The sequence below is a fragment of the Piliocolobus tephrosceles genome, chromosome 15 (genome assembly GCF_002776525.5).
Source record: "Piliocolobus tephrosceles isolate RC106 chromosome 15, ASM277652v3, whole genome shotgun sequence".
Lineage (NCBI taxonomy): Eukaryota > Metazoa > Chordata > Mammalia > Primates > Cercopithecidae > Piliocolobus > Piliocolobus tephrosceles.
In genome coordinates, this window is record NC_045448.1 from 98018541 (window position 1) to 98038837 (window position 20297).

The window sequence follows — 20297 nt, forward strand, 5'->3', positions numbered from 1 at the left end:
ACCAGCGGGGTGGGGCATCCAATGCCAGGAGCGCGCGGAGAGCCACGTTGAAGTTCAGAGGAGAGTATTTACCAGCAAACAAAGGGCGGCGCGGTTCGGGGTCCTAGGACCAGCTGCCGCCGCCTCTAGAAAACGCAAGGGCCGCAGTGACAAGTGGACATTCCGCACGCCACCAGACGGACACCCGATCTGCACCTCCCCGCGGCCCCGCCCGCAGGCTCCGGCCGCCCGGCCCGCAGCCGCCCACTGGCTCCCGAGGCCGCTTCACCATGTGTCCTGCAGGCCGCTACCCCAAGAACTTTCCGTCCCTCTTGGGGTTGGGGACTGGTAGTGGGGAAGGGCGGGCAGGTGGGGGTCTCCAGGGAGCACCGTTACCGGACTTGGCGAGCGACCCTTTCCAAATGGAAGGTGGCCCGCTCCCAAGTCCATCCCAGATCCTTAGAGAAGCTCCGGGAGCGAGGGCCAGGCAGTAGCTCGGAGCCTGGCTGAGCGAGAGGAACAAAGGGAGCGAGCGAGCTGGGGAGGATGCTGCGCTCCCCTGCGCCCCACCCAGCCGGCTGCCAGGCGCTGCCAGGCGCGCAGGTAGCCCGGCCTTCGGCGCTGGCGGAGGGAGGTGTTGGAGAGGGTACATAAAGACTCACTTCCGCCGGGGCAGGCGCCCGGACTCCCTCCCCGCCGCCCACAGCCTGTGCGCATTCCTGCATCCCTGCCGCCGCCGGGGACCCGAGTGCCCCGGGGGTGTCCAGGCACGGTGCCAGGCGGGTACTGTGCAGGTAACCCTCGGAAGAACTAGGGCTGGATGGAGGCGGCGGCCGGGGAGAAACACGCCTTTTTAGGCAGCCGTGCTGCCCCGCACCGCCCCACGCAGCCCAAGTCTGCAATCACTCTCCGCGAGAAGCAGGGATCCGCTCGCAGCCAGGGAGCGCCCCGCCTGCGCTCGCCGGCGGGCCGAGCTGCCGGGCCGGGGGCGCGGGGAGGGGGCAGCCCAACTTCCCAGTGCGCGGCTCCCGCCCGCTAGGTGAGCCTGGAGCTGGGAGGATGAAAGGGATGGAGAAGAGGGAGGGGGCTCTAGGGCGAGCGGAGCTCGGGGGCGGGGCGCGGCGCAGCCTCCGTGCGGGGGCCGGGAGCCGCCGCCTCTCCCCCGGGCTCCGGGCCGCGGTTCCTCTAGCCGCGGGAGCCGCCGCCGCGTTGCCCGAAACAATGAGGCGTGCGGCGCGGGGCTGAGCGCAGCCCCCCGCCGGCTTTGAGGCCGAGCCACCCGCTGTGCCCCGCCGCCTGCGCTTGCAGCTGCCGCCGGCGTGGAGCAGCGCTGGCTCCAGAGAGGTGATCCCGCAGGCCGCCCGGGACTGGAGCGCGGGGCAGCTCGAAGACCCCGGAGTGGTAGGAGGAGGACTTGAGGACGACTCCAGCCGCACACTCGCCTTTTGCAGCCCCCAAGTTCGGCGGCGTGAGTCGGGAGCCCCCGGCCGGGGTCCCAGCTCTAGCGGGCGTCAGTGTGAGTGTGGGAGCGCGTGGCGCGCGCACCCGAGCGGCTGCTGGGGAATAAAATGTGACACGCACGGCTCGGACTCCAGTGCCGCGCGGCCAAGGGGAGCGCCGAGCACCACGGTGTCGTGCGCTTCGCGGCGCGGCTTAGGCAGAAGGCTGGTAAGAGAGGGCACTGGCTAAGGGTGGGCGACACCTTCCTCGGTGGCGCTGCAGCCTGCGCGCTGCTCTGCGCGGAGTTACACTTCGCGTTTAGGGGCCAGACCCGTGTCTGGGGAATATTGAAGGTGGTTTGGGGAGAAGCAGGAAATTCTGGAGAAGCGAACGGGAGGACGGCTTGCACTTTGGGGAAGGGCGGATACAGTTGTGCCCCTGTGGCTCAGTAACGGTGATCTTTTATTTTTGGCTCTGGAAGGGAGTGAAGATTTTTGTTTGTCTTTCTTCAGCACAAAACTGCACTTCTTAAAGGTTAAAGTGTGTCCTGTTGATTTCTGGTTCTCTGTAGCTATGATGTGAGGGGTAGTAGGGATCTTTAGAATCCTAAATACCCGAGTGTTAATTCTTATGTAGTTGGCAGGCGGCAAACTCCGCTTTTGGGTTTACTTTCCGCGGTGTACAGAGTGGATGTTTGATGCATTCTTTGGAGTAGGGAGTGTGACGTCCATCTCATTCGGATTTGCCGGTTCTGTGTTGGGGGACGGAACTCATGGCTCTCGCAAGCGCTGCCTTCCAAAGAGCTGAATAGCTGTGTTTGGAGAAGCTGTGCTTTCCAGGAATTTAAATGAGACTTTTTGTGATTGCCTTCCAGGTCTCTCCTCCTAGTACCATATTTGTTTTGTCAGGCTGAACTTTCAAAGCTGTTTTGTAATCTGAGAAGCACTTTTGGGGGGAAAGTAATGCTTGGCTGGATTTTTGTGAACTTATTGGACATGCGAAAAATTTGGCGAGAGGCAAACCATATTTGGTTGAAATCATTGTCTTTTGCACCACTGCCCTTCTGACCATAAAGGGATATGCTGGCCCTCCTCGCCGCGGACTGCCTGCTTGGGTGAGGGGATCTTTGGTGGGCCGGCAGCACATTTTGCATTTAGAGAACTTTGTGCACACTTGAAAAACCCCATACTGGTTATTTTGATGCTTCAATTTTTTTAAATTCTGATCAACATTTTTTGCCAACTTGAAATATAATTTATGACTAGGGAAGAATTCCAGTAAAGGGAAGTGCTATGTATCTATCTATCTATATATATGATGTATATGTATGTACATACACATAAGATGATATATATACACACACACACACATATATATATCATCCTGTTGCTGCAAATTTAGGGTTAAACTTCTGAAAACTCTGAAAATTTAGTGTTAAAACTTCTTTTAAAAGGAGAAATGATGAGTGGCCTTGAACCAGTTTTTACCTATTCCCCTTCCCCCATTATTTTTCTGGAACTGACAACCAAAATTTTTATAGCACGTGAGGAATTTTATACTAACGCATTAAAAGAAACTGTTGGCAAAGGTAAATGGATATTGTGCTCAAAACTGATGAAACCCTAAAATAATAGGTGAAGTGCCTTGAATTTTACTGCAAAGTTAAAAAGGTACTAAGACTTTTTGGAATTCTCTGTCCAATTGTTACTTCAATAGGTATAAATTATAGCATCTTACCTTTTTGCTTGATGCTGTGAAAGCTTCTGGAGTTTTGAGTTAAATCTCTTGTAGAGATTGTGATAGGAGTCACCGCTTTCTATGGAGTACTGAGCTCCATGGTTCAGAGAGGCTTTGGATGGATACTCTTGGAAAGAGGTCAGAGCAAAGACCAACATTTGTTGAGTTTGCTATGTGGTGCACATGATCTAGGAAGCAAGGATACAAAATTGAGGATATTTAGACTAGAGGATTCAAGGTTGAGACAACTTAACATTTGAAAATATGTGAATGATTTATTATGCAGAAGAGGGCAATTATCTGTGTTGAGTTTCTGATGAGGATAATTAAGAGGGAAAAGGTTTACTCTGTGGGGTGAAGACATAAGTTGAGTCTAGAGTGTTGTGGCCAATCTAGCCAGCAAAGATTGGTTAAATAGCGAAAGGACTGCTGAAAAAAATTCCTGTACGTGCTTGTTTCTGGAGGTTCCATCCCCCAACCCCGAGCTTCTCCTCTTTCTGAGATGACTTAAGTGTGTGAGGCTCTGTTCTATTGCTTATACTGATACTGACTGAAATTTTACCCTCCAGGTTTAGAATTTATCCAAACATTTCTCAAGTGCTTAAATCTTTTCTGAAATGACAAACTCATTTCTAGGCTCTGCCCCTCCTGCTTAGGTAAATAAGTGATAGGTTCCTTTCCAAAACCTTGGAGATATTTGTCCTCTGGGAAGCTCTTAATTAATTTGCAGATTTGCTACCTCATTGGTGAGACTTTGAATAAAAATATCTTATGCATGATAATAAGGACAGTCTTTGTTAATGCATTTGTTCTTCAAGAATATTGTGTTATTCCTGATCGATTTTTTTCTTCTCCTGGATTTTCTGTAATAAGATCTTAAAATTTAATTGCTTAAATTAAATTAAGTACCTAATTCAACATGCATAAATATCTAAGGGAATCAGATAGTACCCTCATGGCAGGTGTATGTTAAGGTTTGATTTTCTAAGCATTGAAACCTGAAAGCCCATCCCTTTAAAAAAAAAGGGATGAAATTCCCAAGTGACTATAAAAGTAATAATTGCATATAATTATATACTAATTTTGCAAAGTAGAAGGGAAACACAGGTGCGTATTTGCACAGAAATTTTCAATGTTCTTACACCAGTTGTTGATGCCAGTGCCATAGACTGAATGGGCTGTGGATGACCAGCCACCGTTAGTCGATTACCACATTTTCAGTTTAAGATGGCTACCATTTTCCCGAGAGCTCTCCTTCCAACTTTTGAGAAATTTGTTTCTAAATGTTATTAAGTACACAGTGCAAAGACATCAGTGTTAGAGAAACACGGATTTATTATGCCCCTTCCAAAATTTGAAGTTTACCCTTACTTGGTCCCAGCCACCTCCCACGCCTCCCATTGGATTGATAGGGAAACAGTTGCAATTCAGAATACTTGGAATCTACCTAGTCCACAGGTGAAATACATTTAAAGGGGATGAAATATGACCTGGGCAGTCCTAAGGCTTTGCAGGAGTTGGTGATCTGGTCCAGCCCCAGCATTGGTCCTAGCCCTGGTAAAAGCAAGGTCCCCGCAGTTGTGGGACTATTATCTTCACTTGGCCACCTGCAGGTTCCTGATTATCCCACAGTACCCAGTGCCTCCTGGTTGGTTGGGGGAATTGTTCTGTGCATGGAAATGACATCAGAGGCATGCTGCCCACTATGGGGGACTTCTCTCTGGACAGAACGGTTCTGTGCCCTCCTGGCTTCTGCTGCCCTCTGTGGTCTTGTCTAGGGAAGAAGTCCAAATTGAAGGCAAGCGGTGGTTTTACAAAGCTAGAAGCATGTGAAGCCTAGGTTTGTAGTTTTGCACTGGACTTTCTTAGAGAGCTAAGGAAAGCTATTGGCCGGTGCTCCTGCAGTGACCAGCACTGGAGAAAGCCAGCCTTATCAGAGCTCAGTTTCCAGGGCTGGAAGCGGAAGGCTTACATTAAATCCTTCCCAACATGTCTTCTGGTGTGAGATTCCACAAAATTGATATTTGTAAGTTTTGGCATACTTAAAAGCTAATTCCTCTGCAGCCCCAGGAGATAGAGTAATTCAAAGAGTAACAGTGGTAACTAATTTGCACTTATGAGGTACCACATCCTGCCATTTGCTTTGCACAGATTATCAAAGTGCACTTTAGCCACAATCCTGGGAGGTATCATTATGCCCATTTTACAGACGAGAAGACTGAACCTCAGAAAGGTCAAGTGCCTTGGCAGAGCTGGGATTTGAACCTGTGTCTCAGTGTCCGAAACCCATGCTGTTAGACTGAGATCCACTCAACAGAGGAAAACAAGAATGACAACTCCTGCCATTGTGTGGGGCCAGAGACCAACTATGACTGTAAGTTTCATGTCCTCAAACCAGGCTGAGCCTGCTGGATGGGGAAAATTGTATACAATGGAAGAGGATGTCAGGGAACCCATGTATACAGAAAGCATGTGTTCATCAGAACCTGGAAGCAGAAAAAGGTTTAAGCTGCAACCTAAAAATGGACTATGAAATGTGGAATATCCAGGCAGTCAATATTCGAATGAGATTTGGGCTGATGTGAAGCATGTCATATCAAGTGAAATTTCCAAGGAAAAATTTAGGCTAAGATTCAAGAAAATGATCCATCTGCTTTGAGTTACTGGGTTGGTAAGGAGAGCAAGCTCAAAAAGTAGCCTCCTGGTGCATTTAGAAATACATTGGCTAAAGCATTAGAGAATACACTGTAAAGAAAAATTCCACAATGTCTTGATTATAAGCCCTTGTTTTCAGAAGTTTATAATTCACACATTAAGTTCTACTCTGGGCTGCTTCTACTGTTTGAGCCCAGGAGAAAAATGCTTTATTAAATTTAAAACAATTGGTTTTCCATGTTCAAATTATACAACTTTTTCAAGTAGTGGTTCTTGCATGTTGGTAATTGTGGTTTCTAAAATGACTTCGCTTTAAATTAAATATGGGAAAGGGTAGGTCTCTTAGATAATCCAATAGCTTTCATTATTCAGAAGTAAAATGTAAAAGTAGCTTCTTTGAAAGTGTAATGATGACTTTTCTGAAATGTAAGTATATTGCTATGTGTTAAAAACCCATAATTGTGCCACTGACCTCAAATGGGTAGAAAAAAGTACAGTTAATATAGGATTTGTATTCTAAATGATAGAGCTAACCCAGTTACAAAATGGAGCTGTACATGTAGGATTAAATGAATGGATTTGTTTTTATTGTTAGAAAAGGGATCTTGCTGTGTAAATTATATTTTAAAATTAGGGCAAGTATACCCCATTGGAAATCTCTGGGCCCTGTGCGGTGCCTATAATCCCAGCACTTTGGGAGGCTGCTGCAGGCGATTGCTTGAGCCCAGAAGTTTAACACTAGCCTGGGCAACATAGCAAGACCCCCATATCTACATAAAATTAAGAAAAAACTAGCTGCGTGTGGGGTCGTGCACCTGTAGTCCCAGCTACTCAGGAGGCTGAGTTGGGAGAATCACCTGAGCCCTGGAGTTTGAGGCTGCAGTGAGCCAGAATCACTCCACTGCACTCCAGCCTGGGTGACAGAGTGAGACCCTATCTCAGAAAATAAAGAAATAAATAAAAGAAATTTTCATATGAAAAAAAGGATTGTCTTTAAAAAGAACATGTGTGCACACATACACACACAGACACACTCACACACTTGCAAGTAAGTACCAGAGGAATAAATTCCTGCATTATGTGTTGTTACATCAGCAATCAGGAGTGTGAACTTGAATTAAGATACTTGAGCATTAATTGTTGAGATTCATGACAGTTGCCTAACAAAATCAGGACAAGAGCCTAGCCCTTCCAACTGAAGGAAGAACATTCTCTTTCCTATATGGTTTATCTCTGAGAAAATTTTATGTTTCAAATTATATGTGTCTTGTGAGAAGCCAACCAAAATGTTTAAGGTTTAAACTTTCTCTTAGTTTATTATAAACAGGATACATATGGGAAACATACTTTTACTTATGTATGTAAATATATGTGAGTGTGCATGTTTGTGTAAATGTTTTTTATGACGACAGCAGACATCATGCTCAACATGCAAGAACCTCTACTCCCTTGGTCCCTTTGGTGATATGCAGAATGCATTTGACTGTTGAGACTAACTTTTGACATTGGCTTCTCAGGCAGGTCCTTCCAGGAACCTGGCCCCAGGCTGATGACTGGAATCCTACATATTGGTTAGCTGTTCTCTGTGATGACAGAGACTGAACCACTTGAGATATTTAAGTCAGCCAGAAGTTCACCAAATACTATAGGTGATTCAATCTTTTCTCTGGAGAACAAGCGACTATTTGGAATTGCCCTGAATTATAGTGCCTTTTAATCCCTATAGACATAGGCAAAATAATTAAGACCATAAGCCTAAGAGTTATTTTAAAAGAAAACTATATGCTCTAATTTCTAAGGTAAACTTTAAATAATTTATGAATAAATGGGAAATAGACAAGTGTAATATGGTTTTCTTTTAAAAGTATGCCAATATATGTATAGCTATGTATATAATTGGTCTATAATTTCTATTATATACATTAGCTATGTGTCTAATTGGTCTATAATAGTATATTATTGGTCTATATGTATATATAATAGTATGTGATTGGTCTATATGTATATATAATAGTATATTGTTGGTCTATATGTGTATATAATAGTATATGATTGGTCTATATGTATATATAATAGTATATAATTGGTCTATATAATTGTTCTATATGTATACTATATAATTGGTCTATATGTATATATGTAGGTCTATATGTATAATGTAGTGTATATTATAGTTTATATATAGACTTTATATATAGACTATATATAGTATATAACTGGTCTGTATAATTGGTCTGTATGTATAATAGCATATAGTTGGTCTCTATATATAATGGTATATAGTTGGTCTATATAATAGTATATAATTGGTCTATAATGTATATAATTGATCTACAATGTATAATTTCTATTGTATACATTAGATATGTACATAATTGGTCTATAATAGATATGCATATAATTGGTCTATAATTTCTGTTGTTTAAAGGGCAACTTACCCCCTCTGAGTGACAGTGTAGTTAAAAAACATTCCTCTGCCTGGTGTTTAAAATTAGTAGCTGGGAGAGTTGAACTAATTAAGTAATTGGCCTGACTCAATACTTGATATTTTGGAATAACATTCATGGGGTGCCATTAATAGGTTATTTCATTAACTATTTGAGGTGGGAGAGTTTCCAAAGTTGACTTGATAGTAGTAAGAAAGTGTCTGAAAGATATGGCTTTAAAATAGTGTGATCGCTTCCATAAGTTAAATCCAAACATTTGTTACTTGCTTCACTCTACACTTTGCCTCACAGAATTAAAACACGTCGTGCTGTATTATCATCATATCCTAGTAATACCCCACATATCACCACTGGATACATACACAGAAAAGGCAAGGGTAATTTTTTTTGTTTGGCATTTTTTTCAATATTGTCTCAGGACTGTTAAACACAGTATTAATTGTAGAACCAGAAGTGGGTGAAAGGAAAGCTTTAGACTGTATAACACAATGTGCCTCTTAAGGGGTAATGGAAGGACTCCTGGCCTAAGGAACCTCGGTTGTTTCTAGATGATATGTATCTATCCCAATTATAATTTGGAAGCCCATGAGTATAATCAAGGGCTTAATGTGCATGTTTTACAGGTAAAACTAAACAAACCCATTTTACTTCGTGTCGATCCCTGTCTTTCAACTGCCCAAGTTAGGTCAATTTTGTTCTTACCACACTGTGTGGGCGCGGTGGCTCAAGCCTGTAATCCCAGCACTTTGGAGGCCGAGACGGGCGAATCATGAGGTCAGGAGATGGAGACCATCCTGGCTAACGCGGTGAAACCCCGTCTCTACTAAAAAAATACAAAAATCTAGCCGGGCGAGGTGGCGGGCGCCTGTAGTCCCAGCTACTCCGGAGGCTGAGGCAGGAGAATGGCGGGAACCCGGGAGGCGGAGCTTACAGTGAGCTGAGATCCGGCCTCTGCACTCCAGCCTGGGCGACAGAGGGAGACTCCGTCTCAATAAAAAAAAAAAAAGAAAATGAGAGGTGATTTCATAATGTAGAAATATAGTCATCCCTCAGTATCCTTAGGGGATTGGTTCCAGTATTCTCCGTGGATACTCTAATCCATGGATGCTCAAGTCCCTGATATAAAATGGCCTACTATCTTTGCATAACCTGGGCAGATTCTCCTGTATATTTTAAATCAGTTGTTTCTAGGTTACTTATAGTACCTAATACAATGTAAATTGTATCTAAACCGTTATGCTGATTTTTTTTTTTTTCTTTGAGAAACAGGGGTCTTACTGTTCTCTCCAAGCTGGTCTTGAACTCCTGGATTCAAGCGATCCTCCTACCTTGGTCTCCCAAAATGCTGGGATTACAGGCACATGCCGCCACACTCAGCCTGGGTTTTGTCTTTTATAATCAGGATTTCACTCTGTTTTCGAGGCTGGAGAACAGTAGTGTGATCATGGCTCACCTCAGCCTCAACTTCTTGGGCTCAGACAATCCTCCCCGCTCAGCTTCCTGAGTAACTGGGATTACAGGTGTGCACCACCACACCTGGTTACTTTTTAAAATTTTTTGGAGAGACAGGGTCTCACTCTGTTGCTCAGGCTGGTCTTGAACTTCTGGTCTGTAGCAGTCCTCCCACCCCAACCCCCAAAGTGCTGGAACTACAGGCATGAGCCACTATGCCAGCCTATACTGTATTTTTATTGGTATTAATTTTATTGTTATATTGTTATTTATTTATTTATTTTTCCAAATTTTTTTGAGTCGTAGAGGGTGGCATCTGTGGATGTGAAACCTGCGGATGCAGAGGGTTAACTGTGACTGGCATACAGATTTGGTTTGGGAATTACTGTGTGCATTCAACACTTAAGCAATAGCCACTGAATTTTCAGGGTGATGGACACAACCTTCAGCCAGGCACGAGGGTGCAGCCCTTCAGGTCCCTGCTGAACTCAGACAGTAAGACCTTGGTCACAAGGCTGTTCCTTAGAGCTGTTCCTCACTGAACCGAAAGGCATACCCACATTGATTGGTTTGTTTCTCCTTCAGTAACATTCAAGTCTGTGTGTGAGGAGAGGTTGTAGGGAACAGGATATAGGAAGGTGCTCATGCCTGTTTTTGTTTGTTTGTTTTATATATATGGTGGGTAGAAAATAAGGATTAATGAATGCAGGAAGATATTTGAGCACTCTTGTTTATCTTGTGTAGGTGCCAACCAAATATTTTTATAGAGATGTGGTTAAGCCTCTTGGCATGTTCAACTGTGTATTTCAAAATAAAATTTTCTTCATTTGGTACTGACAGTCTCTAAGGTCGGGGAGAAATAGAGACTAAGTCACAGGCCCCGTTGTTTGTGATGGTAGAATGGGAGGTAGACACTAAATTTTACCAAAAGAAGCTCACGGGTGCTGATGCGTTCAGACGCTTGCGTGAGTGACGTCATTGCACACAACGAAGGTGTGGAGCTCGCAGGCCTTCTATCGTGTGTGTATGCATATATATGTAATATTTTAATCCAGATTTACTTTCATGTGACATTGTCAGCTCCGTGTAATCTCACCTGTCAGATTTCATCAACTTCAAGTACAAAAGATCAAGGTGGAATATTACTCCCCAACCACCTTCTGGGATCGAAGGCCTACAAGAAGTCAACTTGGCTATATCCCCAGCTTGAAAATCACAGAGGCCATAAGAGGATTTCCTAAACTTTCTAAAGGTGGTATTGTAGTCAGTAACCACTAGCCCATGGCATGCATTCCCCTCATAGTCTTCAAACCAGAAATGTCAAATGAACATTTCTGCATGATGTCAAATGGGATTTGGGAGGAGAAAAGGGTACAAAGAAACATGTCAGCTTTACTTTCCCCCACCTACCACCTTTTTTCTCTCTAAATAGACTCTTTGGAGTCCTGAACATTTCTCTTCCTCATTTTCTTCCTCTCTAAGCATGTCTTTTTCACCAATGTGCCTCTTCTATCCACAAGCGGAGGGAGGAAGCTATGGCGCCTACTGCCTCCAAGGTGCAGGTTTACTCTGCAGTTACTCTACCTGTCGTGTTTTCTTCAGCCGTATACCTTAACCAGAAAATTGCTACATGAAAAAAATAATTATTAAATCTTTTGCCAGTGCCAACTTGCACAGAGCATGTGTATGGTTTGATGAACTGTCATAAACTAAATATACCTATATAACTAGCACATCAAGAAGCAATTCTTGGGCCGGGCGCGGTGGCTCAAGCCTGTAATCCCAGCACTTTGGGAGGCCGAGACGGGCGGATCACGAGGTCAGGAGATCGAGACCATCCTGGCTAACATGGTGAAACCCCGTCTCTACTAAAAATACAAAAAAAAAAACTAGCCGGGCGAGGTGGCGGGCGCCTGTAGTCCCAGCTACTCCGGAGGCTGAGGCAGGAGAATGGCATAAACCCGGGAGGCAGAGCTTGCAGTGAGCTGAGATCCGGCCACTGCACTCCAGTCCGGGCGACAGAGCGAGACTCCGCCTCAAAAAAAAAAAAAAAAGAAGCAATTCTTACCAGCACCCCAGAAGCCTCCTGGTGCCCTCTTCTGGTCACTGTCCCCCAATGGGTACTCACTATTCTGATTTATATCAGAGTAGATTAGTTTTGTGTCACCTGCTCACCAGCTTATACTTAATGTTTAAACAAAATAACTTTTAAACAATTTATGTTTTTAAAGTTAAAGTAAAATTTAACCAGGAATGAAGTATTGATTGTGCCATTAAAATACAAAACTTCAATATTGGTTCATCATTGAAACTTTCAAGCTGTCTGAAGTTCATTTTGTTATTAACAACCCCAGGATTGTTATAACATAAGAGCTTAGTTTTGCCATTTGTTTAGTGCTGTAGATCTTCCTTCAGTTGACTATAACCAGAAGACCAAAATTAAATTTTAAAATATAGTACAAGCCAGTACATTTTACTCTAAATCTTAAAGATGTATTTTAATATATTCCAGTTTATTTTTTAAAATGCTGGACATATAACATTTATATGGAAAAAACACACTTTAAAAATGCAATTTGTGTGCAGGCATGGTGACTTGCGCTTTTAATCTCAGCTGCTCAGGAGGTTGAGGCAGGAGGATCTCTTGAGCCTAGAGGAGTTCGAGATTGCAGTGAGCTATGATCGCTCCAGTGCATCAGCCTGGGAACAGAACGAGACCTCGTCTATTTACAAGAAAAGAAATTTACTAACTGAATTCAATTTTATTTGGCATTGAACTTGTAGCCTCTGAATTGTGAATTTGGAAACATTTAATATTGCAAGTGGACATTGATATAGGACTTTTAGTCCAAGGAACCTCTGTTGTTTCTAGATGATATATATCTATTCCCATTATAATATGGAAGCTTATTATATGGACAGTTCTAGAAGCTTTTATACATAATGTAATTAGATTCTCTTCGGAGATGTTTTAAAGAACTAGCTCATCAGGAAAATTTCATCAGGACATGGAAGATTAAAGTCATATAGATTCCTGGTAGTTTTGTTCTTATAGAGAAATTCTGCATTGCAATTTGGAAATAATAAATGTAAATATAAAAACCCAGTCCAGGCCTGTCCCATACCCCATCAGTTGCTGGTCCGTACTTGGAGTGTGCTGGCCAGTTTTGAGAGATGTGTCCATGATACCAAAAACTAACGTTCAAAGGAATATAAAGAAAAAGTAGAATGGGCTGGGCGCGGTGGCTCACGCCTGTAATCCCAGCACTTTGGGAGGACGAAGTGATTGGATTGCCTGAGCTCAGGAGTTCAAGATCAGCCTGGGTAACATGGCGAAACCCGGTCTCTACCAAAAATACAAAAAATTAGCCAAGAGTGGTGGTGCTTGCCTGTGGTCCCAGCTACCCTGGAGGCTAAGGTTGAGGGAATGGCTTGACCCTGGGAGGCGGAGGTTGCAGTGAGCTGAGATTGCATCCTGCGCTGCAGGCTGGATGACCGACAGAGTGGGACCCCATTTAAAAAAGAAAAGAAAAGAAAAGAAAAAAAAGTAAAATGCTATCTTAAAATTGAGTAGAATGGAAGAGAATAAGAAATATAAATGTGATTTCAAAAGTATAAAAGGAGAACAGGCAGACTGCCTAATGAAGGTTAGATGTACTTATATTATATTGTATAAATTCAGAATTTTCTTAAAGCCTAAGAAGTTGGCTTAAATTCACAGCCAGATGCAAATGGTACCATTTGGTGTGGAGCTGCATATTTGGCAGCCAAAGCTGACACAGCGTTAAGGTTCTGATGATTTGGTGTCTGTTTCCTGAAGGGGAAGCTGCCTCTGCTACCTGCTGCTGCAAATGCTGGCTTGTCTATAACGTGCCCTTGGGCATGTGCTATTTAAGTGGCTTGAAACTATGTGATTATGCTTCACATGCTTGTCCACAGTTGCTGCCCTTATGGAAACAGTGACATTTACAGTTTTAGAGGGTGAAGTGTTTCTTGGGCTTCAGCATCCAGTGTTTATCGCACTCTTTAAGGAAGAAATTGAGTGGAAGCCATGCACTGCTCATAGCTAACGGAGCATTTTATATTAGAATTCGTTTTACAGATGTCTCCATCTACTCTTGCCCCTCCTGCACACCCATCGCTTTGCCAAGAGTCCTCCCTTCCAAACCTTAAGCTCGATTGTGTGCATTCTCTCCTCCTTAGATTCCCCAGTCATCCTCCATTGCATATGGAACATTGTCTGCTGTTTTTAGAACATCATGTGCTTCTGGCTTGGGTCCAAGCTCATGGTCTCCACTTTCCTATTTCCCTATTAGCCACAGTACCTTCAGGATCTCTCCTTGACCTGATTGTTACGGACTTGGTTCTTTCCCTCTCCTTCTGACCGCCTCCCAACCCCTAACTTCCACCAGCTCCCATTAACTTACCAGCAAGCCTTCCCTGACACACACACACCTAACATGATTTAGTGGTCCCTACTTGCACCACAGTGTCATCCCTCTGTTGCTACACTTGCTACTCTGTTATAATTGACTTTGTTCCCTTCCCATCCCTGCTAAACTGTAAGTTCCCTGCAGGCAGCCTCCAGAACTCTGTGTCCCAGCTACCGAGCATGTTGTGTGGTACTGAGCCCTGGAGGTTCTTCGTGAATCTATGTCAAATGGATGGATCTAAGAGTCCTGTTAGATAGGAAGGATGGCTCTCCACTCCCTAAATGTGATTTCTAAAACAAAAGAGAGTAGGTTGGATTTTTTCCCTCTTTCTTCAAGTTGAATCGCCGTGAATAGAGCTCCTCAAATTCTAGTGATCCATTTATAAACAGTATATTCTCTAAAGACAAGAGATCATGGCCCATATGGGCCATTCTGCACATACACTGTCCTATACTTCAGAGTTGCCACTAATCACTTGGGAGAAACACATTTACTAGCAATGTTAGGAAATCACTGCTAAACCATTCAACCTCATAATTTTTGTGCCGCTTGTGAATCTCACAGAGAAAACCTGAAATTCACATTTCTCTTGAAAATGATTAAAAATAGGGTTCAGCATCTTTGTTTCTTCCTTCAGCAAAGCATTCAGAACTAACGGACATGTGTAATCAGTAAATAATTAGTAAATATCTTGGGTTGCATCTGTCCCTTTGGAATTTATAAAAGCACTTTGTCTTGGATTCGTAAATGTTGTGCAAATCCTACAATTAGAACTACATACATTTTCAGCACCTGGTGTGATAATAAGGCTGTTCCAGAACGAATGGGCCCAGCAGTGTTTTGTTATTATGCTGCCCGCCCAAGAATCGTCTATGAATAGCTATTAAAATTTGAAAAAGGTACTTCTACACCAGGGGAGTATACAACATCAGTTGTCCATGAAGAATGATAAACACAGGGCCTTAATCTTGGGTTCAGCCCAACGCCATTGCAGATGGAGAAACTAACACACACCTTTAGCTTAAAGCCCAGGGAAGCTGCTGCGCTGTCCCCTGCCTGTGTGTATCAGATGCATGGCCACGACCTCATTCTGCCATCACTCCCTGCAGGAGATGGCCACAGGGCTGGGGACATCTATGGAGACAGATGAAGGGTTAGTGAGTGTTTGGGGTCATTAGAGTTTATGTGGAACTTTGTATATTTTCAGAATTTCTTCCCAGACTCTCATCCTTGTGATTGAGTGTTTTGTTTAATTTTGTTTTTTGAAATTTTGCAGCTTCCCAAAGGCGAGGTTAAAATCAGGGGCATGCCTGGCACATGTCAGTTAATTAAAAGGACTCTTTTCCTTACTCTGAATCTGTACTAGAATGGAAATTTAAAAAACTACTAGCAGGGCCGGGCGCGGTGGCTCAAACCTGTAATCCTAGCACTTTGGGAGGCCAAGACGGGTGGAGCATGAGGTCAGAAGATCGAGACCATCCTGACTAACACGGTGAAACCCCGTCTCTACTAAAAATACAAAAAACTAGCCGGGCGAGGTGGCGGGTGCCTGTAGTCCCAGCTACTGGGGAGGCTGAGGCAGGAGAACGGCGGGAACCCGGGAGGCGGAGCTTGCAGTGAGCCGCGATCCGGCCACTGCCCTCCAGCCTGGGCAACAGAGCAAGACTCTGTCTCAAAAAAAAAAAAAAAAAAAACTACCAGCAAATGAAGTTAGGAACATTAAGTGATCTTCAGTGTTAAATAGAACTTCACAGGATGTAATGAAGGCATATGAAGTTTAACACAAAAGGAACCTCGTCTCTCCTAAAAATACAAAAAATTAGCTGGGTGTGGTGGCGGGCGCCTGTAAGCCCAGCTACTCCGAAGGCTGAGGCAGGAGAATCTCTTGAATCTGGGAGGCAGAGGTTGCAATGAACCGAGATCATGGCACTGCCCTCCATCCTGGGCGACAAGAGCTAAACTCTGTCTCAAAAATAAATAAATAAATAAATAAATAAATAAATAACAAAAGGATGTGTGTGGGGCATTTGAATAAATGATGTCACTTCTCCATTTATGTTAGACACGAGGGACGTGTCATACACATGAAGAAAGAAGAGCCTAGTGTGGACGTCCTCACATCCGTGGAAATCATTTTAAATCACCTTCGTAAACAACTGAAATGGACCTCAGTGACTTCATGGATGTTGACTGTTAGTGGTTGTCATTCTGACTGTGTCAGCTTGGCAGTCCCCACCACTGCCCGGGGCTGTTCCCGATTTCCACAACATAAGCACAACTCAGGTTTGGCCCTGGACTCATGCACCAGGCAAAGAAGAAAACTTGTCTTCTATTAGGAACCTAAGTTGGTTCCTAAAGCACTTCAGCATTGCTGTTATTTCAGAGGGTGTACGGTCATGTGCCACATACAACATTCAGTCAATGACAGACCACATATAACACGGAGGTCTCCGGAGATTATAATGGAGCTACCAAATTCCAATCTCTTAGAGACTTGTAGCTGCAGTAAGGTTGTACTGCAGTGCATTACTGCATTACTTGTCAGTGATGATGCTGGTATAAAGAAACCTACTATATGCCAGTCATAGAAGAGTCTATCACATACAATTATGTACAGGGTATGATACTTGATAATGATTATAAACGATAATAAAATAACAATAATAAATGTGTTACTGGTTTGTGTATTTACTATACTACTATCATTCTTTTAGAGTGTACTCCTTCTAATTAATAAAAAAGAAAAGCTACCTGTAAAATGGTCTCAGGCAGGTCCTTCAGGAGGATTCCAGAAGAAGGTGTTGCTGTCATAGGTGATGGCAGCTCCATGCGTGTTACTGCCTCTGAAGACCTTCCAGCGGGACAAGATATGGGAGGTGGAAGACAGTGATACTGATGACCATGACCCTGTGTAGGCCTAGGCTAATGTGTGGGTTTGTGTCTTAGCTTTTAACAAAAAAGCTTAAAAAGTGAAAAATAAAAAAGTTTAAGCATAGAAAAATGCTTATAGAATAAATAGAAAAGGTATTTTGTATAGCTGTACAATGGGTTTGTGTTTTAAGCTAAGTATTACAAAATAGTCCAAAGTTCCAAGAAAATAAAAAGTTTTCAGAGTTAGAAAGTTACTAAGCTAAGTTACTAATCTTAAGCTAAGATGTATTATTGAAGAAAGAAAACCATTTTTTTTGTAAATTTCATGTAAACTTATAATTTGCCTCAGTGTCCAGTGTTTATAAAGTCTACAGTAGCATATAGTAATGTCTTAAGACCTTCACATTCACTTACCACTTACTGACTCACCCAGAGCAACTTCTAGTCATGGAAGTTCCATTTATGGTAAGTGTCCTGTACAGCTGTACCATTTTTAAATCTTTTATACCATATTTTTACTGTACTTTTCCTGTGCTTAGATATGTTTAGACACACACATACCATTGTGTCAGAATTGCCTAGTATGTCGTACAATGACATGCTGTACACGTTTGCAGTCTAGGAGCAAAGCAATAGGCCATACCACATAGCCTAGGTGTGCAATAGGCGGTACCATCTAGATTTTTTGTGAGTACATGCTGTGATTTCATACAATGATGGAATTGCCCAAGGATGCATTTCTCAGAATGTATCTCTGTCATGAGCAAGGCATGACTGTATTACATTTAAAAATCTGTTAAAATTCTTTCACTTTGCTTAATGACCTTGGATCCCCGCACACCCCCAAGCCCTTTTCATTTTCCTTATGAGCCATGCTCTGCCATATTAATAGGGTTTACATTGCCAGTTGGTTTCTCTGCACTTTTTAATTATATTGTTGTCCTGGAGAAGTTTTTTGATGACTGGATGTGGTTAGAAAGGTCTGTGACTGTATTCCGGAATGTTAATGTCTCGAAAGCCCTCATCCTGTGCCCAGACCAACCTGTCAACCTGAAGAATGTTGCACTCTTCAGGAAACCCGTAATTACTGGATATTGGCACTGGATTTGAAAGGATCTCAAGCTTTTGGGAGAAGAGATGAACCTGGCCTGGGCACACCTTCAGTAATGAGTTTGGTGTTTTGCTTGTTTATTTGTTAGATTGCTTTTTGAACTGATTTATATTCCTTGAGAACATGTACTCTCAGGCAGTGAAAGTAAACACAATTTTGTGGCTTCCTCGAAAACTGGTAATAAATAACATGGATGTAACAAGAAGTGGCCTGGGTTTACCTGTTTACATTTCATGACTATCCGAGCTAAGTGGAAGTTTTCACATTTTTCACCCTGTTAGTGAATTACTATTAAACATTCAGTTTATACATCAAAATAACCATCTTTATTCATTTTTGGAAAGAAAGGCTGTCTCTTGGTGTCCAGGAAATGGAAGACTAGCATCAGGCTGGGGGCTCTGCACAATTCCAGGACTCTCTCTCTGGCCAATGAAGGGTGGGGAAAATCTCATTCTGTGGAGATCAGATGATTCCTGTGCAAAAAGCGGCTGAGTGTAGCACCCCCTACCCCCTAGGTGACTGCCTGTACAGAGCTGGCTTTCCCACCCTCCTCTCACTGGCCATCTTGCAGACAGATCCCAGGTATGTCACCTTCGTTAGTTGCTTTGGTCCCTCACCCAGGTGAAGGGGAAAGTGGTACAGCACAGTGGCTAGCCTCATCACAGTCTCCACAATTTTTTTTTTTTTTTTTTTTGAGACGAAGTCTTGCTCTGTCGCCCAGGCTGGAGTGCAGTGGCCGGATCGCGGCTCACTGCAAGCTCTGCCTCCCGGGTTCACGCCATTCTCCTGCCTCAGCCTCCCGAGTAGCTGGGACTACAGGCGCCCGCCACCTTGCCCAGCTAGTTTTTTTGTATTTTTTTAGTAGAGACGGGGTTTCACCGTGTTAGCCAGGATGGTCTTGATCTCCTGACCTCGTGATCCGCCCGTCTCGGCCTCCCAGAGTGCTGGGATTACAGGATTGAGCCACCACGCCCGGCCAGTCTCCACAATTAAATAAAGGATTGGCTTTCTCCCTGGCTCAAAGGTCAGGTGCCTTGTGGGCAGGGCCATCTGTTCAGTCCTGCTTGGTGTCCGGAAGGGGTGAGGTGCAGAGAGGACAGTCGGAGGCCCAGCCACCTGGGCAGATGCGAGGGAGAGCAGCCAACGGGTGTCCCCTTGGAGCTGTCTGGGCTCAAACATCAGACTTGGATGCCCCCCACTGCTGTGTGTGAGCCTCCCTATCAGTCAACTTAATGAGAAGAACTTAAAAACAAACAAACCCTTTCTTCCCTCCCCAGGGTTCTTTCATGTTCGCAAAGGTCTGACTGACAGCGTTGAAGGCCCTGCTTCTGCCCAGAGAGCCAAAGCAGCAGCGGGAGGGGTGTCTGCACTTTGTGAACAGTCAGCCCATGCCCTCCCTGACTGGGTGGGAGCTGGGGCCTCTCCGCCCCCATTTCCAAATCACGGGCTTCCAAGGATGGGAGCAGTTATCCCTGAGTTTAAAGGGCGGTCGATACTTTGAAGTTCCTGGGGGAGAAGATGGAAGGATGAAACAAGATGTGTTACAGTTTGCTGCAGAAAATTAACAGAGTAGCCCTACTTTTGTTTTTGTCCAAATATCTCAATGGAAGAAGATAAGCTCTGCGCCCAGGGAAGCTGCCAGAGGCCCACGCCCCTTTCTCCATTGGCTGCACCTGTTTGAAAAGTGCCCTTCCCCTCCAAATGAAGAACTTTAGGGAGTCTGCAACTCCCTTCCAGGCCTACCTCTCCTGGAGTACCTGTCTTGTACTTCTGGAATATTCTGTTCACTACTCCCACAATCCCCTCCAAAGCCCACCACCCCTCCCCAGCCACCAGTTCTTAAGATATGGGAGCTCATCTCATTTGCCTTTATATCCCCAGTGGTTAGCAAATTTCTTCCATAGATGTTTGTTAAATAAAAGAAGCTCCTTTCACCGTAGTGGGTTTGTTACAAGCTAACAATGGCCCACTGCCAGTCTTACTTTGAATCTTACCACCAGCTTACAGCAGAATGTAATGACACTCCCTCAATGAATAATGCATTTAATAACTGGGGTTGTTTTGTATTGCACTTCCTGATTCATGCTTTTTAGCCACGATTCACACATGTGGGGGCAAAATTTCAGACATTTGAAAAACAAGTTAACCTATGATGTCTCTGAAACCCCCAAA

The 20297-nt window shown here is 43.9% G+C and overlaps 1 protein-coding gene across 1 annotated transcript in view; it reads left to right on the plus strand.

The window, feature by feature from the left end:
- Nucleotides 1–641: 641 nt before the first annotated feature.
- ST6GAL2 (ST6 beta-galactoside alpha-2,6-sialyltransferase 2) overlaps nucleotides 642–20297 on the plus strand; it is a 93625-nt gene continuing 73969 nt past the window's right edge. Inside the window, exon 1 of the mRNA XM_023211501.1 lies at nucleotides 642–773. The gene's annotated coding sequence lies outside the window, so the exon portion shown is untranslated. The remainder of the gene's footprint in view (nucleotides 774–20297) is intronic.